This window comes from Chiroxiphia lanceolata, chromosome 2, assembly GCF_009829145.1.
Source record: "Chiroxiphia lanceolata isolate bChiLan1 chromosome 2, bChiLan1.pri, whole genome shotgun sequence".
Lineage (NCBI taxonomy): Eukaryota > Metazoa > Chordata > Aves > Passeriformes > Pipridae > Chiroxiphia > Chiroxiphia lanceolata.
Window position 1 is genome coordinate 50,051,860 of NC_045638.1, and position 14,916 is coordinate 50,066,775.

The window sequence follows — 14,916 nt, forward strand, 5'->3', positions numbered from 1 at the left end:
GATCCACTCTTTTGACAAGCAGCAGATCAAGAAGGGCATCCAGGTTTTTTAGGAATTTTCTGGCCGAGGTTGAACCAGCTATGTGAAACTCCCATTTAATTTCTGACAAGCTGAAGTCCCCCATAAGGACTAGGGTAGTTGACTTGAAAGTGTTCTGTAGTTTCTCAAAGATTAATTCATTGGTATCATCATCCTGTCTGGGAGGTCAACAGGAGACTCCCACAATGACATCCACATTATTTGTTTGGCCCTCGATTCTTACCCAGAGGCTCTCAACTGTGACATTTCCAACTGTGAGCTCCATACATTCTAGCCCCTCTATTGCACACAGTGCCACCCCTTTGCCTTTTCTGCCCTACCCATCCCTCCTGAAGAGCCTGTAACCATCCAACAAGGCACTCCAATCAAAGGACTCATCCCACCAGGTTTCACTTATGCCAACGATGTCAAATCTCTGTGACTGGGCCAAAGCTTTGTGCTCCTCTTGTTTGTTCCTCATGCTTCATGCATTGATGAGAAACATTTCAGGTGTGGTACATTGTAGCCAATACCTCCAGAAGCAGATTGAGGGATCCCTTGAGTGCTGGTTTTCTCATGTTTTGGCACACCATCCCATCACTCATCACTGGCGATGGGATGGACAAAGCCTGGTTTTGTCCCTTTCCCCCTTCCGAGCTAGTTTAAAGCTCTGTCAACAAGCCCCGCTGGCTCCTGCACTAGAACTCTTTTTCCCCTTTGAGATAGGTACATCCCATCAGGTGTCAGTAGACCAGGTGTTGAGTAGATCATCCCATGGTCAAAAAACCCAAAATTTTTCCAATTACACTAACCTCAGAGCCACTCATCAACCTGATGAATCTGCCTATTCCTATCAGTATTATTTCTTGTTACTGGAAAGACTGAGGAAATTACTGCCTGTGCTCCTGATCGCTCTACCAATCACCTTAGGGTCCTGAACTCTCTTTTGATTGCTCTCAGACTTCTCTTTGTTATTTTGTCATTACCATTTTAACAACCAGTAGCAGATAGTAATCAGAGGGCCCTACTAGACTGGAGAGTTTTCCAGTAATGTTCCTTACCCAAGCCCTTGGGAAGCAGCAGACTTCCCTGTGGGTTGGGTCCAGTCTGCATATGGTGCCCTCTGTTCCCCTTAGAAGGGAGTCTCCTATTATAGCTACCCTTCTTTTCCTCTTAACAGAGGAGGTTGTGATGTGGAGTACAGCTGGTGTTGTTTTAGGGGACCCCACTACCCCAGAAGGACCTTTGCCCATCTCATCAGTTGTCTGGCCTTCTAGTACCAGAGCCTCATACCTGCTGTAGAAGGTACCAGTCCTACCTGTCAAATTTTGAGAAGGAGGAGGATCCTTCCTCCTAGTACATGCAGTGACCAGTATCCAGCCTTCATCTTTAGCAGACCCTTGACTAACAGTCCTTTGAGTAATTACCCTTTAGGGTTCTCAGTCCACCATTGTGTGTGAATTCAGTCTTACATTTGACACTCGTAGGTGGAAACACAAGTTAATGGGAGCTTATATACTTGCCCTTTGGGATGTTGCAACAGTTTCCCTTCCTCTACATTAATTCTTCGTGTTTCTGCCTTTCTACAGACTATATCCAGTCTCTCTTCTAAAACTCCACCTGACTCTGTGGACTACTACCTCCTCCTCACACATGTTCTGAGGTAAAATGCTCCTCCTTTTCTTACAATCTTGGCATCACTAGGGAAAAGGATGAGAACAATTGTGAACAAGCTTCCCCATATTTCCTTGGATGGTAAAATGGAAAAATCTTTCTTAACAGGCTCAGAGAGCTCTGTGGAGGCAAAGTTTGTCTGTGTGCCTACTACAGGTCCTTGCAGCGAGAGGAGGACCTAAAGCCCTTAGTGCTGACTTCAAACATCAATCTCCTTTCCCAGCAATTCTGTCAGGCCCAATGAATCTCAACTAAGCAAGTGAAAAGAAAGCAAGCCATGGATTTATAATTTGGATGAGATTGGGGAGGTTTGAATAGGGATGGTGAAAAAGTAATATCTATTGTTTGTGGCGTCTCTCTTTTCTGAGATGCTTGACCTTTTACATAAAATGTTGAACAAATATCACTTCTAGCAAAATACTATTTTTATATCATCAAACCTAGTCCAAAAAAGCTGAATAATTTGTGCTGATTATTTTTTTCTAAACCAATTTTGTTTCAGGCAAAAATATAGCATAGAAAATAATGGTCCAAATAGTGAAAGAGCAGCAGAGTTAAAACCAACTGAACAGAGACTCTCATAAGGGAAAATAACACAGAACATAACCTGTATGTACACAAAAGCTCCACCCTGAACTATTGTAAATAATCTGCTTTGAAAGAACTACAGAGCTTTGAAAATCACTTTTTCTTCACTTGGCTATTCTGAAACAATGCTTTAAGGAAATATCTAAGTGCAGAGTACTTCTGAGCCACCATAGAAAGAAAAAAAGACATAAATAAACTATTTTGTGGTTCTGAAAGCAACATTCTAGTGGTATGGAACTTTTACTTTTTCCTGGTTGCTTTTCCATCTGCTCTGTCATTACCTCTTCTCTCCCACAGAATACATACCTGCTAAATTTTTGATGTGTACTAAAACTGACTATTGGGGAGTTTCTTCCTTATATTCCAAAAATCCCTTTACCATTTTAATCAAGAGGAATACCAGATGTGTTTTCTGCAATATATCTGTTTTCTTCTGTATGACAAAGTGTTGTATAACACTTTCTATTAAGTTTGGGCATTGCCAAATGGGATGAATCAAATCCTACAGAAATATAGCATTGCACGTATAGTTACGCTAATAGACACAATAATAGTTATGATTAGATACTGAAGGAGCTTGGTACATCACTGTCCTGTTGCTTTTCTCTGAGACACTGACTTCTGATCAGTTTTGGAAACTCGACCAACATCTACTGAGTTGATTAATCAGAAATTATGTTCTTTAGAAAATCTGGCCTTGATGAGGATTCTAATTATACACTTTTGAAAGGAAATTTCTTGAGGTTTGCATTACAGATCATTATTATTCCGACAATTAACATGATAACAAAATGAAATTTCCTAAATTATGGATAATATTACTATTATATTAGACAGTGAAATACTAGAAATGTCCACCTCTGGAAGGACATGTGGACCATTTGCCTAAGTTAGATACATTTCAAAACTGAGCTGACCTTCAAATTTACCCGATATGTTAAACAAAAACTCACTTTATCATGTATGCTCCAGAAAACCTCCAGTCAAGGCTTTACACTAGTGATAGCAATGCAAATCACACCCCTTTCAAAGAAACATGCTTGATAAATTAAAACACAAGTCTTATTTACTTACTTACTTCTCAGTCAGCATGAGTCTACTCCCTGACAGGTTTACTAAAATACCACTTATTTTTTTATTATCATTGTTGACAGCAAAAAAAATGACAAGTGCGTTTTCAACTCAGCAGGTTGCTAGACAATTTTGCAAGGCTTAATTTTATATACATATATATGTGTATATGTATATATATGATACATTATGTACATTATATATTTTCATAGATAATTATATAATTTATATAATAATATAGTATAGAATTAAATTGTATTAAATGTTATATAGTATATATTATATACTATATTAATAAGTCTGCATGTATATGTGTTTTCTTAGCAGTAATTTCCAGTGTGAATGAGGTATCCTGAACATTTTCCCTCTCTGAATAATAGAACAAAATAAAATAACTAAGCATGGCCTGAATGATGCGCATTTTCCAGCCGCTTTCTAGTTTTGATTTGTTTGTTCTGCCTTATCTGGTCTCCTACAACAGTCCCAGAGAACAGCTTGATTAATGCCCATGCAAAGTGGTGGAAGGGGTAGTTGCAGGCAGGTAGTTACTCAGAAGAGTGGCAGGTACTCGCCTGGAGTCCCAGTGGTCACGGCGCCTTTAACATCTCTCCTGCGGTCTGCCTGTTATCTGCCTGCCCCCGTGGTTGGCAGCTGTGCTTCCCGATGGCCTGATGGACTGGCTCATGTACCTGGGGACGCAGGCAGGGTGCATCCATTACTCATTTGTGACAATAACCAATCGAGGAAGATGTAGAACTCAATTCCGGTAGAAAGACCCATAATGTTGGAGTCAGGAGGTTATCGCTGTGGGACCTGCACCTTGCTCCTTACCCCTCTTATCGAGAGCTTTACGGCCCCTGCTGGAGCAGCATCTTGTAAAGCTGAGGACTGCAGATCTGGGGCCCAGATTAGCATGCATCTTCCTAAATGCTGCAACATTTAATTAAAAAGTAGATGTTAGTCAAATTGTTACCGACTGAGAAGATGCTTTCAGTAAAGGGGAGGCAAAAGCTAAAGGGTTTTACCACAAAAGGAGCTGACAAACAATTTCCTTAAATCATATATAAATCATATATATGTATGTAGAAAATCATATGTTTCTCACTATTCTTTTTTCACAGTGAAACTTTATACAGGAGACCAGACCAGCACAGTCTCAAATCCAAGTCATAATGCCTTTTAATCCAGGTGAAAAACTGTGATTAAGTACAGCATAAAAACCATAGCCCTTGAAAAATTCCAAGGGACATATCTTTTGATAAAGCACAGATTTTTTTTTTTTATGTCTGTCTATTCATATTGAAATTATCTGAGAAAGAGTCTGTCTTTTAGGGAAATCAGTAAGCAAAACTCAGGAAAGGTCATTAGGATATGTGCAATGTAAGAAAAGGAAAATTCACTTGATGATTTAGAGCCTCTTCTCTAAATATCTTGATCCTAGGAGAATCTAGGTAGACTTTTTAGGCACTTTAATTGTTTAAAACAACTTAAACTTCTGAAAGAGCAGATAGAAATAGTACTCATTTATCATTAATGCCTTAAATTATATTTAGGAAGTTCATTTAATCAGTCATACAGACCACAGACTCTGGCAGTATTTTAGCAAACTGTGCCTGAACTGGAAATAGAAAAAAATAGTTTAAAAAATGATTTTTTCAAGGACAGAAAGTGCTGGGTTAACAGTGTAAAACTCTTAATTACCAAATTACTGGTAGATGGTATCACCCTCTGCACTACCAGAATACAGTATAAGAATTTATTCTTACAGAAGAATAGCTATAAATCATTAAATCTAATAAAAACAGCATTCAAAAACAATCTGTAATCTTCTGTACATCTTCTAAGAAAACTTATAGCATATTTTTAAACAGGAATGAATGAGGAGGTTCAATCACAGAATATTTAGGCATAAAACTGACTGTCAGTTTTATGTATCTATCACCATTTTTATCTACTTTCTTTAGGAGAGTACTCCATTATATATGAATAGCATTTTAGCATAGCTCATTTCAATATGCTTTCCTCTGTACTTTTCCCAGGTTTATTAACATATTTTAACCTTTTTTCAACATTACCAATGTGGACTTTAGCAAATATTAATTATTCAACAGCAGCAAAAGCCCTGTAAAGGTAGGATGAGAATAGAGACAGCAGTAAAGAACATTCTACTTTGCGACACTAGAATAAAATTAGCCAAAGAAAAAATTATACTGCACAGAAGAACAAAATCAGAAGCAAGACTTAGAGAAATATTCAGGGCAGAGGGAATAAACCCTTCAGAAGGTGAGAGACAGAGAGGAGACAAATAAATTTGAAACTGGAAATAAGCAGAGTCAAACAAGAGCTCTGGTTATTGAAAATCAGTATTTGTATGAACAGAGAGAAGCTTGCAAAAGAAAGAAAGATGGGAGAGGGAGGTGATCACATTGAGTGAACACTGCTACAGCTGGGCTATTTTGCACAGGGTTGAAGAACCAAAGCACCATGATACTCAAAGAACTGCCAGGTCACCAGCAACCAGGGTGTTCCCTTCCTCTCTGAAAGGGCCAATGTCTGTAAAATACTCATGGTTTGAAGAACTAGGAGAGAGTTTCATGAGTTTATACTTAAAGAAGGAACACAGAGCAATGCAATCAATCATCCCTTTTCTCAACTGAGAAGTCAAACCCCATTAGAGCATCACAAATGAGCATAGCTAAAACACCTACAGCTTCGCTGAGAATCTGGGGACTTACAGCTCTTTCATCTGCAACTTGAAAATACAAAAGTGTCCAACCTCAGTCTTGTGAAAGAAGATTAAGGAACCCTTTTGTCCTTCTCTTTTATGCAATGCTTAGACCTTCAAAATTTCAGGAAATTCCAAGTTGCTGGAGTTCCAAGAGCCTATATACAATAGGACCTATCTGGGAAACAACAGAGCCTATATGCCAGAAAATTGTAGATGTCTGGATCACTGGCTCAAGCACTAGTGCTGTACAAATGTTGCTGTGCTTCATGGCATAGCTATTTCATGGTTCCCCCAATGCAATGCCTGAACACAATTCAGGGAACAGCACCAGCTGAAGACTGCTCTCTGTCTGTTGTGGATCCGTCCACTACGTATAAGGGTAACTAACTGTGCTGTGCCATTTACTTAAAGAATCAGAGAAGAGTCCCTGACCCAGTGAGCCTACTAGTATGAACCTAGACTTTAGGTACCTTGTTCCTAAAGCTGATATAGTCTAAAATACAGCATGTACAGATACTAGAGAAGCAAAGATCATAAAATTCATAGCATCCTTTATGCTGGAAAAGACCTTAAATATCATCCAGTCTGACCATAAACCTAACACTGCCAAGTCCACCACCACTAATCCATTTCCCTAAGTGCCACATCTATACGTCTTTTAAACATGTCTAGGGATGGTGACTCATCCACTTCCCTGGGCAGACTATTCCAATGTTTGACAACCCTTTCCATGAAGAGTTTTTTCCTAATATCCAATCTAAACCTTCCCTAGCACACGCTAAGTTCATTTCCTTTCATCGTGTTGCTTGTTATCTGGGAGAAGAGACCAATCCCCATTTTGCTATAACATCCCTTCAGGTAGATGCAGAGAACAACGAGGTCTCCCCTGAAATTCCTTTTTTCCAGTCTAAACAACCCCAGCTCCCTCAGCCACTCCTCAGCCACAAGTCCATAAGACTTGTGTTCCAGACCCTTCACCAGCTCCACTGCCCTTCTCTGGACCTGCTCCAGCACTTCAATGTCTTTCTTGTAGTCATGGACCCAAAATTGACTGATATGCCACTCTGAATTTGTCTAAGTTAGATACATTTAGAAACCGAGCTGACCTTCAAATTTACCTGACATATATACATATATATATATGCATATATATATATATATATATATATAGTTGTTGTGAGTGTGTCATGTACAATAAAACTACTTCTGATGCACTTTTCAAGCAGGATTCATCTGCCCCCAGGATTCATTTGCCCCCAGTTTAGTCGGAGCCAGTACTTTAGAATCATCACGGAAAAATTAATTGACTTCCAAAAGCACATCCAGACAACTCAGGTTTACCACTTAGAATGATGTTAATTGTTCTCTGAAGGTGTTGTTTCTCCTTATTGGTAATCCATAAAGCCCAGAATGATGAGATCAGCCTTAGATCTACCAATTTTAGATGGCTAAAGCTAGGCAAAATGAGTTCTACTTCTGTGACTCTGACTGTTTGGACACTGAAGCATCAAGTTTGTGAATTAGAAATAGAGTCCTGGTCTTCTCCTTGTCTCACACTGACATCCCACTTCACTCTCCCAAACACTGAAATTTGGTTCAACAGGTACAAACTGAGTTCCTTTTCCCAACTCACTCTGATTTGACTGCAGCAAATCCAAGAAATGCATGAGAGAGTGTCAGAAAATGGTGAAAGGAGAGAAAACATGGTAGAAGAATAATTTGATTCAAGGGCATCTGAGAACAATATTCACAAGTTTATTTAAAGATGTACATTTATACATTTGGTGTTATCTAGACAGGAACACCTCAAAATATATAGCTTAATTGGCTTCAACTAGTGCACTTTTCTGAATTAGGTTTCAGCCCTCTAAACACAGGATGAATCTGAAATAATGTCTTTAAAGTCACTTTTAGGTCGTCCGTAGGTTTCATTAGGTAAGCATATGAACCTTAGCTTAAAGATGAGCCAAATAAGGTTAGACCCAGTCAGCTCACCCTGTTTTCAATTGAATACATCATAAAAATTTTAAATTGGTATACAATTCACATTTTCCACCCCGTTTCTGATCACGTGGTCAGTACTCATGACCAGAATATTCACGAATGTAAAAAGATCCACCCAGTTCAGCAGCCTGGCTCTAAACAGCAGTCTTACACCAGTGAAAAGGAAAATGCCTGTGCTGAGACTGTTTATTGTTGGTTCTAACACTGAGCTTGTACCTTTTTTCATCAACTATAAATGAAATCATGATCAGAAATGCTCTTTGTAACGCTGAAATAAAATGGCTCACTAGTCATGACTAATAAAAGATGAACTTTCTAAAGTAGATCTGGATAGTGCCTTGCGTGTACCTTGGAAGTGGACTGCTTTGAAATAACCTATCTATAAGAGGAGCCTAGTTGACTATAGACCAATGATAGCATGTTTAACCATATCAGCTGTAATGATACCTAAGCTTTCTATAATGTACCAGTGTGACAGTTAAGTTTTTTTTCTTTTTAGGATTTTGAAGTGACTCCCTTTTTTTCATATTATCCCCTTCATATGAAAGATCAGAAGAATTGAACTGCACCGTAGCTGAGTAACATCTTCAAAATTTCAAGTGAAAGAAACAAGAATGTCCTTAACTCTAATCTTGTAAGGAACTCAGTAAGAACAAACTACAAGGCCAATATTTTATGATACAGTGTGTCTTAGGAAACAATGTATTTACACTAAAAAAAGTTATTAACAATCTGTCTATACCACGTTAGACATAGCTGTTGGAAAGGTGCTTGGCAAACAAATGACCTGGAGTTCCTCAGAGACACCAGGCTGAATCTGAGCCAGCAACGTGTACCTGCTGCAAAGGTAAATGGTATCCTTAACTGCATTAGAAAAAGTGATACCAGCAGGTCCTTCCCCTTTATTTGGCACTGGTGGGACCATACCTGAGTGCTGTGTTTAGTTTTGGGTTCCTCAGTAGAAGACAGACATGGATACACTGGAGAGGGTTCAATGAGGAGCCACAGGGATGATGAAGGAAGTGGAGCATCTTGCATATGAGGACAGGCTGGGAGAGCTGCGACTGTTCAGCCTGGAGAGGAAAAAACTCAGTGGGGGGGATCTTATCAGTGTGTATAAATACCTAAAGGGAGGGTACATAGAGGATGGAGCCAGACTCTTCTCAGTGGTGCCCACTGGCAGATCCAGGGGCAATGGTAGAAACTAAAACACAGAAGGTTTCCTCTGAACATCAGGAAACACTTTTTTATTGTAAGGGTAACTGAGCACTGACACAGGTTGCCCAGAGAGGCTGTGGAGTCATCTCCATCCTTGGACATATTCAAGGACTGTTCTGGACGTGGTCCCAGACACCAGACTTGAGCAGGGTGTTCGGACTATATGACCTTCAGAGGTCCCTTCCAACCTCAGCCATTATTTCATTCTGTAATTCTTTGATTTTTTATTGAAAAGAGTTATCATACTGTGCATCATGGCCTGGCTTCGCAAACGAAGATTTGGGAAGGGCTCTACCCACGTTTGTTGCAAGCACATTGGTGGCTGAAAAGGCCAATACGAGATAGACATGACCGGTACATACATTTCCCCTAGAATTACTCACGCAATACATATTGCACAGCTTGTAATACAGTTGTACTTTCTAGGACAGTAGGAAGCACTTAAACTAAGGCTATATGCAATCTTTGACTAAATTCCACTGACTTACACAAAAGTAGAGTTTGACAAATTCTAGGTAGGTTTTGAACATCTGATGCTAAAATTTGAAGTTTAAAAAAGTCAGATATATGTTAAAGGAGCACATGAGTTTACTAATAGAATTACTTCAAAGACAGTTCAAATCTGCATGAAGCATGAAAAGCCACATCTGTCACATATTTGCAAACAAGAAGTTCTTACACTTAATTCAGTAGAAACTAGTAAAAACGTACAGCAATTTTCAGATCTCCACCACCTTTAAATGGAGTTATACCAACAAAATATTCAGTAGTACAGAAAAATCACCCTAATTTACTCAGGTTGAAGAGTTCCACTCAAAATCAAGAAATCATAGTCTGGGTGGATGGTGGAAGTTTCTTTGGAGTTAGACTCTGTTACTACCAAAGGAAAAATGAAGGCAAAGTCAAAAGGGTATAAGAAGAGCTATTTATTATGTCTCAGACAGCTGAAGAAATGCTCAGAAGTCATAGTGCTTTTTCTGTGTCTCTCCTCTTCCTTGACAGATTACACTATCTAGGTGGATTGACATCATATCCAAGACAAAAATATACCTGATTGAAAGTCTGAACTTTAAATTTAAAACTTTAAACTTGCCTTAAATTAAACTAAACTTAAAATTAGCAGCTTAAAAATAAAGTTTCATTGCTTTGATTTTCCCAGGAATTTCCACAGTGAGAGGTGGAAAATTATACAAGTTGTGACAGCTTATGTTTTCAAAAGAATAATTTTATATAGTTTATGTTATTTAAGAATAATTAAAACAGAAAACAAAAAATAAAAACCTTCAGATAAACAATACAATAGAAATTAATGGTAAAATATAAAATGCAACACCTGATGAAAAAAATGTGGCAACAAACAAAAAATAAAGACTGTATTTCAGATAAAACCTAAATAGACTTTACTGATTTTTTAAAATTAAATAATGCCTCCTGTTTTTCAAAGTAAGATATCACTGGGCCAAATACACTTCCACAGAACAGTTTGATGAATCCAGACTTTTTTCAGCAAGTTTTTTCTCTCCTACAACTTTTTCATGGGAGTCATACTGTTGATATTTTGGTATCAGACTAATTTATAAAGTATTGATTGAGTTTTAGTAAGTAATTAAGCCAAAGTGTGAGACTTTTCTCAGACAGAATCCCCACTGAAGTCAGTAGGAGTCCTGTTCAAATTGAAACAAGAAAAACCTGATCCAACGTATTGAAGATTTAATGATTCAGTGGAATTTGCAAAAGGGTCCTAATAAAAACCTATCAAAAAAGAATTCGTTAGTTGGTTTGTTGCTGTTAAATGTCACCATAATACTTAAGAGATGGAGAAGCTGCTCAGTTTGAAAGGAATCACTTCTAAAAAAGAATAATGGTGAGGGTACTTAAAATATCAGCAACCTAAATGACTACTATATTTGTAAAATAAATCTGTCCCTTGCAAGTCTCCAAACCTCCCTTTGTAGATCAGTTTACAGCATGCAATTTAATTGCATTTAATTCTGCTCATCCTGAAGTTCAAAAAGACCCACAAAAATGTGATTCTGTATGGAGAATATTTATATAATTAAATATGATTTTCCTGTATTTTCTTCTCAATGTGTTTGTCTGCCAGCGTTTCACTCTCCTTTTCCTTTCATTATGTCCCTTGTAATGGAGATGAAGTAGCTTTGGTTTCCAGTGAAATGGAAGGATAGCAGCAGGTCTACAGGAAGAATTCAAGACGCTTGCCATAATCCATCTACCACATACAGCAAACCAGGATTTTTTCCAGGTTTATTCAGAGCTAATGGAAGTCTACAACATACAGTGAAACCTTTGCCTTGAACACCCCATGGTGATTTTAATGGAGGAACAGTTGTTCACAAGTATGTGGAACTCCCCTCTCTTTTTTCTTTTTCTTTTTTTTTTTTTTAAACATTTTCCTCAGTTTTGCTACAGGATGTTAACTTTTAAAAAAATTTCAGGTTATCCACTTTAAAAGTTTGATTTGTGGATTTGGGAACTCACATATTTTATGTTTTATAGATAAAAGATAAATAAAGATAAATGTAGATTAAAGATAAATAATAACATTAAACATAATTAACTTTAGTGATACATGAGTTAACATTAAAATGTAAATTTGTAAAATACTTTCAAACCAAAACTTACACTTGTGTAAGAAAATCTCTAGACTCTTGAAGTCTCTGATAGTTTTGATACTACTCGGGCAAAAATTGAAAATATGGCTAAATATTGCTCTAAAGTTTGAACTTACATGACCGTGAAATCCAGTATACATCAGCTAAATATTTATCTGAAGAAAAAACTGTAGAGTAGAGATTTGGTCATTCCTTCTGTAACAGTCCTGGAATATGTAAATTATTGAACTAATCTTTTAGAATACAATCAAAGAAAAAATTTTTTGTCTAACGAAGAGCGAAACATTTGGTTTATATGACATTGCTTTACTTGCTGACCATTTCATTCAACAGTTATACTCTTCAATCCTACACAAACTTACACCTATATTAACACTAAAACAGAGGAATACATTCATTGAGATCAAAGGTACAACATAGGCTATAACTCCTGCCACTGTGAAGAGTAATAACCCCCAGAGCTCTGGATCTGGTTTTTTTTTTCTTCAAATGTGTGAATCCCTTGTGCTTTTTGTCTAAGACAATTTACGTGCCTGAGTCTGCAGAGAATCTCAAATAACCCCACGAAGCAGCGTGTTGCCAGCCGTTTGGATGGACTATCCAATGGAATACCATTTTGGGCCCAGGAACTGCCCTTTTCTCTCCTTACTCAGCTCTCTGTGGAACAAGATACAGGTAGAGGCTAAGAAAAAAAAACCCAGGGCTTATCCACAACTTTACTTGTCTGCTACAAAATGTGCAACCAGCTTCCTGGATCTTGAGATGTGCAGAATGGAGTCCCCCAAGCTGTTTCAGGGAAGGGGACCTAAAGCCAGGACTAACACCTCACCTCGCTCTATACATAGAGCCTCAAATGTCCTTCCTCTGAGCTGCACCGCAAACATGTCCAAATGAAGTTAAACAAATGTTTGAACCAATACAGGAAAGGGATTTTAGGCAGAAAAGAGAAATATAGATGTACGCCATGTGCCAGTGGCCTCTGCAGTGACTCACTGTGGTGCAGGATTTAAAATTCTCTACACACGAACAGTTAATCACCACAAGCATTTAAAATGTCAGTGGAAAAAGAAATGGTTTCCAAGAGCATATAACTGCCCAGATAGCTTTCATCAGCCCAGCCACATGAAAGACCCAGAGGCAACTGCAAAGCCACCATCAATACAAATGCCTGTGGAGTCCTCTCTGGTGCCAGATCCTGCCGCTTTGGCTATAAACAATATCTCCTATAGTGCTGCATCCAGGATCTCTGGCTGCCAATCAAGCAGGAAGAGAAGGAGAAGGAAGAACTATCTAATGCACTTGAGTAAATGTACCATTGCCATTAAGTGCTATATTTTATACCTTTGTGGAGTAAGTGGTTTTGCAAAAGAGCAAATCTCCAAAATGTTAAAAACTCATTGCAGAGAGAATACAGTGGCAGCTTTGATGCCTAATTTCTATGAATATGAACATTTTTATAGACTTCAGTCTCCCCACAAAACATTAGGCTAATGGGCATAAGGCAATTCTTCTTAAGTAACTTTGTGGTCAGTCATTCTTGCATGTTTGGGTCAATCTGGGTGATGCTCATACTGAGTAACAAATACCAGAGGGTGTTTGTTTGCACATGTATCTATTTTTCCTCATTGGTCCTGACACAGGTGCTCCCACTGAGAGCGGGGTTTATATGCTGAAAGCAGTCAGGGAAGGCATGGTTTTAGGCTGCACACACTGCTTTTGCCCATAGCAGTGCTGTAATTTTGCACCTGTGTCTGAAGCAGTTTATTTTGTTTCGCTGTGAACAAGACTAAACATTATGCTCAAACTGGGAATATCTGCTTTTGGTGCCCAATTTTGACTAGTTTCTGGTCTATCTTTTGGATTAGGTTTACAAAGTGGTTCAAATTATCGTAAGACTCAACTCAGTCGTATTTGTGTTCATTGCCAACTCAGGACATAATCAATTGCAAAAGAGCAGACTAGGCTCCAGCCTACAAACAGAAACTCTCTAGCTTTTCTTAGGGTGCATGTTTACCAGAGTGGCCTGATGCCATTTCCACAAACCAAGCTAAATAAGAAAGATGTGACAGACTGTAATCCTGCATATCTAGTCTATATTTACTCTATATTTATTTAGACACGTAAGCAATAGCTCTTGCATCAGGGGCTAATTGTCCCTTCACTTTTATGCTAGTAATTGACTGCAAGCCCAGAAGTACAGGCAGCAGGAAAAAAATAGAAATAGAAACAAAAAAAGTGTACTGAAAGCTAAATACAAAACTGATCTCTGATACCTCTGGTACTACTTAGATAAAAAGCAAGCTGTGAATAATTATTGCTTTTAAACTCCTACTAATGAAAAAAAAATGTTCAACACAAACATATTCAACAATTACAGACTGTGGCTGAAATGGTAGTTTAACCACATTTCACTTTCTCCTCTTTGATGTGAGGTTTTCTTCCAAATTGAATCAACTTTTCATTCACAGTTATTTGCTAATATTTTAGGCAAACAACAGACCTAAATTGGCAGTGCCGAATTTATCACACATTATAGAAAGGCTCAGAAGATCCTGGCAATATGTAATTAAACAGCACATTAACTTCTTTCTTTCTCTTTTTTTTTCTCTTTAAGTGACTGGCTAATCAGAAAAATCAGAATTTTTCTTTAAATTCTTCAATAGGTTAGCTGAATGTAGAAATTAATGCCTCAGTGAGAATATGTAAGGGTTTTTTCCAAAATCCTCTTAAATTATAGATTTATAATTTATTATATTAATATAGGAAACTGTACAGGTAAATTATATTAGCAATGAGTTGATTTTCATCTCTGAATTCCAAGGTCCCATCAGTTCTCTACTGAGGTGACACTACTGAAGGACAGAAATTTATTTTAGAGTTACAAGTGAGATGAAATTCAGATTCAGTATGTCCCATGTTACCTCTGTATCAAATGGATACTACACAGTTCAAAACCAATTGTAATATAATACCAAACAACAG

General features: G+C 37.9%; 1 long non-coding RNA gene across 2 annotated transcripts; it reads left to right on the plus strand.

Annotated features, from left to right (window-relative positions):
• Positions 1-286: 286 nt before the first annotated feature.
• LOC116782837 lies at positions 287-12,875 on the plus strand. Of its 2 annotated transcripts, XR_004355372.1 has the most exons (6): positions 287-425; positions 1,608-1,681; positions 4,473-4,539; positions 8,583-8,785; positions 11,450-11,658; positions 12,480-12,875. It is a non-coding gene; the product is annotated as an uncharacterized LOC116782837 (long non-coding RNA). The 2 variants fall into 2 exon arrangements; XR_004355373.1 differs by lacking the exon at positions 11,450-11,658.
• Positions 12,876-14,916: the final 2,041 nt, after the last annotated feature.